This window comes from Labeo rohita, chromosome 17, assembly GCF_022985175.1.
Source record: "Labeo rohita strain BAU-BD-2019 chromosome 17, IGBB_LRoh.1.0, whole genome shotgun sequence".
NCBI lineage: Eukaryota > Metazoa > Chordata > Actinopteri > Cypriniformes > Cyprinidae > Labeo > Labeo rohita.
This window is the reverse complement of record NC_066885.1, coordinates 22,086,209-22,092,208: the sequence shown is the minus strand read 5'-3', so window position 1 is coordinate 22,092,208 and position 6,000 is coordinate 22,086,209. Positions and strand designations below refer to the sequence as shown.

General features: G+C 38.4%; 1 protein-coding gene across 1 annotated transcript in view; it reads left to right on the top strand.

The window, feature by feature from the left end:
- The first annotated feature begins 1,958 nt into the window (after positions 1-1,958).
- The window catches only part of tmem121aa (transmembrane protein 121Aa), a 28,547-nt gene continuing 24,505 nt past the window's right edge, over positions 1,959-6,000 (top strand). The window contains exon 1 of the mRNA XM_051133736.1: positions 1,959-2,174. The gene's annotated coding sequence lies outside the window, so the exon portion shown is untranslated. The remainder of the gene's footprint in view (positions 2,175-6,000) is intronic.

Genomic DNA, 6,000 nt, shown 5'->3' with positions numbered 1-6,000 from the left:
CTCATCTTAAAATGTCAATTATTTGATTGTTCCCTCATCGAATACCTAATCATGTGGCATGTTACGGTATATAATGAGTGTTAGTTTCATGACAAGTGTTTATGTTATGATGTCAGTAGTTTAAATCAATAATCACTTTGTTTTCTGTGACATGTATTTCTCAGGAATAATGAAAAGAAGCACATAGTGTTGATCAAGTTAAAACCGTGTAAATGAAGAGTGTGTTTTGCATACACTTACTATTACTAAGCAGATACACCTTCTAATGCCAAATTTGCACCGCAAAGGTGGAACAAAAGCACTTCTGAAGTGGTATATAGATGTCTTTCCACTGACTGTTTAATAGTGTTCAGAGGTGGCACAAATGCATTTAGACAGCAATTGCAACTGTATACGTCCATAGATGCTGAGATGGGTCAGAGCAGGCATAATTTAGTCTGGTTTTTATCCAGCATTGGATCTTTTACACTGAATTTTGAGCAGGCACAGAGCAGCCTTAAAGGAGTCATGACATGAGAAATCAAATTTGCCTTAATCTTTTGGCATATAAGAGGTCTGTGTACCATTAAAACATCCAGCAAGTTTCATAGAAAGAACGTCTGCTTTTTTACTCAGAATTTTGAGCAAGCACAGAGCAGCCTTAAAGGGGTCCTATTATGCTCTTTTACAAAGTCTTAATTTTGTTTTGGGGGTGTACTAGAACATGCTTTCATGCTTGGTGGTTTGAAAACCCATTATTTTTAACATAATTTACATTTACATATTACAATACATCTCTCCCAGCCTGGCACATAAGGCTCGATTGTGATTGGTTAGCTCTCCCACTGCGTTGTGATTGGCGAACAACTTAGACGGTGTTTCAGTACTGCCACGCCCCTTGTCAAAGAAGCTAGTTCCGTGTACAACTGTTAGCGCAAGCTAGATTAAAGTGATTCTTACGTTTTAAATATGGATATTTTTCTTACAAAAATGATTCACTAGGAGGGGGGTTAATAAAGCTTGGGAGTGCCAGGATAAATTTTAATATAACTCCGATTGCATTCGTCTGAAAGAAGGAAGTCATATACACCTAGGATGCATGGAGGATGAGTAAATAATGCTACGCTACAGTAGTGTTGGGTCCTATCATCAGCCTGCGAGATCGCCAATACATGAAACACATGCGTCCGGAGTAGAACATGATATTATCGTGCTAATGTATTTAATTATTTACATAAATTAGGCTAATCCCCCACCTGGTCCCTACCCTCCCTTCAACAATTCGAATTTCCGTAGGCGGGATTTATTTTAATAATATTCTAATTGACCGCGCTGTGACATCATTGCATGCGGAAAACAAATGTTGTAGTCCAAAGGAGCCGTTCGTTGTAGTTCTTGAAAAGGGATTTTTTACAAATAAAATATCTCCTTTTGGAGTGGACTTTGAGATTTGTAACTTTGTAGATCTTTTTTTATTCCCAAAGATACACACCACACACTGACTAAAGTTCAAAAAGTAAAAAAGCATAGCAGCCCTTTAATACAACATTAGAGTTACTTTTAGTTATTTGAAATACTAAACTGATATTTAGTTGCCAGCTACACATAACCATGCCGGTTCCTTTAATTCCAATTAACTTGGATATATTTTTTAAATGAACTCAGACTCTTTTTAATTTTTTATTAAGTAGCTAATTTGAAGCGACGTTCTAAACGTTGGATTTATTGATTTTGAGCAGCTATGAAGTATTATTTTTACTTTGCATGTAGCGCACACGCACGATATTGGTGGGGGTTTCATTTAGCCTTTGCATTGTCCACTAAAGGGGGAAGGCAGTGGGCTGACGGTCTCCCAACATAAGCAAATTGCCAATAAATTATGTTCTCTGTTGGGAGGGTGAGGGAAGAGACTGAATCACTGATTCAAGAGAGGGGGAGAGAGGGTGAGCGAGAAAGAGAGAGGGAGAGAGTAACGTGGATCGGACTGACTAGCACCGGCCCGCACACGCGTGTCTATTTCCTTTCTCAGTGGTGTGGTGCACACGCGTTTCACTAGTTTTGACAAGGGATTGCTTTTCTTTTGGAGGCGACATCTCTTGTTTTTCATCGGCGCGCGTTTGATGCGGATTAAATCACTCTACAAACATCAATCTCGTCTCAGAGCGGATCAGCACCTTGGACAGCGGATGCCAGAGGTACAGTCTGCTGAACGGTCTGTTCGGATGAGGGAGGGTTTCCTGTCAAAATCATGAATTACCCGTTGTGCAATGAGCTGTGGCGAGCACATAAGGCGCGTTGCGCTTCCTAAATTAATATCAACTTAATTGAACTGACTGCATGAAGGACAATTAGTTAATGGCTGGCTGAGTACATGTGTGGATAAAAAAAGTATTGTGATTTATGTCGGCGCTTCCAGTGGGTTCGAGTTTAGAGTGCAGTTTCTATCGCTGAAGTATCTGTTCATGAATGAATTCGTGGGACAGCTAGCGCTTTTAGCTAACTAATGGGATTGTGAGATTGCAAAACTATCGGTTAAAGAATGTTAAATGAAAGAGGAAAAGAAGCATTCGACGCTTTGACTGATGACAGTCTCTTGTTTAATAACGAAGAAGGTATTTTTTTTAGATCATCTGAGTTGTTTCGATTGTGAATTTTGTTAATATACGCTGTAAGCCTTAAAAAGTAATTGTGCTGGTTGCGATTCGTCCCAGTGAATCGAATCATTTGAATCCAGTTCACTAAAAGGATTTGCTCATTGATTCTTTCTGCAGGTTATATCGGTAAATGAGTCTGTGAGAGAATCTTTGAATCGTCTAATCGAAACAAGTTTTATTAAAAATTGCTTGTCTATAAATATATTGTAAGACTTCATAAAGAGCGTTTAATGAGAACTCTACCTACAAATGACATCAAAATAGTTTCGTCCTGCTGAAATGGTTTCCACTACAATACCATTACAAACAATACAAACCGTCAACTTTTAACCATTAAAAATAGTTTCCTGTTTTGAGACATATTCCATTAGGACTTAGTTGTTTTAACAAGCCACCAATAGAAGGCGACCAATTATTATTTGTTTATTTGTATAGTATTTGTAGCAATAGCCAAAAATACATTGTATGGGTCAAAATGATCGATTTTTCATTTATGACAAAAAACAGAATATGTTCCATGAAGATATTCTGTACATTTCATACTCTAAATATATAAAAACTTTTGGTTAGTAATATGCATTGCTAAGAACTTCATTTGGACAATTTTTGATTTTCTCAATATTTTGATTTTTTTTTTTTTTTGCACCCTCAGATTCCAGATTTTCAAATTAGTTGTATCTCAGCCAAATATTGCCCTATTCTAACAAATCATGATGTATGAATCTCAATTTAAAAAAAAAACAAAACAAAAAAAACAAAAAAAAAATGACCCTTATGACTGGTTTTGTGGTCCAGGGTCACAATTTTTATCAACAACACAGCACGTTATATAACGACATCTTATGCTTTTTTATGTCATAATTCATTTTAGATTTAAATTTAGCTAAGAACACATTCCTCCTTGTTGTAAACTAACCTCACTCATGTCAAACTGTACAACATGCCCCATCGTTCAGCAGATCCTTGTTCACAAATGGGATAGCTTGGTCATTACGTTCGTTTACCAAGGAGATGCCACGTTCAGTGCTGCTCCGAATCCGTTTTGAGAAACGATTCCCTTGAAAACGATTCTTTCAGAAACGCGATTTGTTTCATGAAGGAAACCCACTGACTCGAGAAGCCAGTCTCCACACACTACAGCTTCATTAGGGAGCAGTATTTCTCTAAGTCTTTCAAACAATGGTCTTGATGTTTGCTTCTGTTTTCATTGACTGAATATCATAATAGTACCTCGAAGGGTTTAAAGGGGTTTTACAAACGACTCGTCCATCCGTTTCCACTTACAGCACTGGCTCAGAGCCCGCGGGCATTTTTCACGCGCGCTGCAGTGTGTTCTGAGGTAATCCAAGAGGCGCCTCACGTGACACATAAACAACCTGAGGGATCCTCGAACCCTTTCACCTCTTGACCATGCATGCACTTTTATCGGCAGCCTTGAATACAAGGTGGGTTTATTGAAAAAGTCAGTTTATTTATAGGCACGTACGTTATCCACCTTTTTCTTTAACGCGGAAGTATGGGTGAGACTTTCGGTTCGGGAAAAAAACAAGAAGAAAAACAACGTGCAGTAAGTGTGTTTACAATTAAGATAATACATTAAAATAGCATGGTAAGACACACTAATTTGCTTTATCAAGCAGAAAAACGAGCTGTTTTGTACAGCGGATGAGAACGGAAGTCTAACCCATAAAATTTACAAATGGCCGCACCCGTTCTAACGAGAAAAACAAACAAAACAAGGTGGATACCTTATAGTCTTAGATACAAAAACGCCTTTTACCATACTCTACTGTTACAGCCCAAGAAAAAAGATACAGGTAATTGAACACACAGGTGACGTACAAATATATCAAACCAATGTGTTGACCCACAAACGTTGAGACATACATACAAAAACACTAGGAAAACACAATATTGTGATAACTTATTGTCTCAGAAATGTGTAATTCCTTTATGAATGCTTTCACATTTAAGTCTCCTTTTTCTTCTTGTCTGTTGGTCAGTGTTTGATTATACTTTGTCACTTTATAATTTCCTTCCGACCACAGTTTTGTTATTGAGTGATAGAGTCTTTAAGAGAAACAAGTATGTCATCTGGGTAGTATTTGATTTACAGTGATTATGTATCCGTCTCGCACATTTGACTTTTTATGTAGTCAGTGAGCCCACACAAATTAGTAAGTTGCTTTAGTGATTGAGAGACATTTATGTGGGAAATATATAACTCTTATAAAATGGCAAACACAAATCAGTTGCATTACTTCTAACACTGTCAATGTGAAATAGCATTCACAAGCCATTATATATGTGTAACATTTTAGAGGCAAACTGGAAATTCAACAAGAGCTAAAAAATGTAGAGTTGGATTTAATTAGATTTTGAAAATTGGTTCGGAACTGAGTTAGGTGATTGGAAGAGCAAGGTTGAACAGTTAGTACATTTTGAGAAAAGATTATGATGTGCAAAGATCAGATGTTCACAAATAGACTAGAAAAGAAAGTAAATAAGGTCAATTTTATGATGGCTTTAAGTGACTTCTCCTACTGATCTAATTAAAGCACACATAATTGCTGCAGGCATTGCAGGCTCTTGTACTTTATCTCACTTCCTGTACATAAAAACTGATCTGGGTTTTCAGAGTGTCACACCCCTTCCATTATCGCCTCTGTCCATTATCAGGACATTGCTCGGTATGACCGTTTCATTCTTACCCTACTACCAGCAGGCCATGGAAGTTCCACCTGCATCTCCCCCGGGGTTTCATAAGTGTGACATGACCGCCTCCATTTGCAGGCAGACAGGCTAACTGCCTCCCTGCCAGTCCAAACCCCCCGCTGGCTAATTACTGACACAATGTCAGCACGGACAGCTGGCAAGGCCATTTTGTGAAGTGAAGCATTTGACTGGGGTTGACTAGATAGAGGCCTTTCCTCTGAGTTTTGCATTCGTAGGAGGCCTGGATGCTCGCGTCAAACAATGCAGTGGCGCCCATGAGGCAGCAAGCTGAATGCTCAGCCCGTCAGCACTGTGGAATGATGGTTAAGACGGCCTGTTCGGGCTCATTAGAGACAGTTGGATTGCTCTAGATTGTGTGTTATATTATGCTGGAACTTTTAAGGAGTAGCTGTCATTCTAGATTATTCTAGAGATCGTATGTGATCACATATGCCTCCAGTGCACTGTTAACTTTATCAGAATCAGAACAGTTTATCTGCCACATAAGCTTCTTTGTAGAAGGAAGGTGACTTGGTGAATTGCTCCCAAGGCAACAGTAAACCCACACAATTCCAATAAACAGTTTATGTAGTGCTGAAGTACAGGAGATGAATGTTTAATATTCTACAGTTATGTTCAGAATCTATTAGCA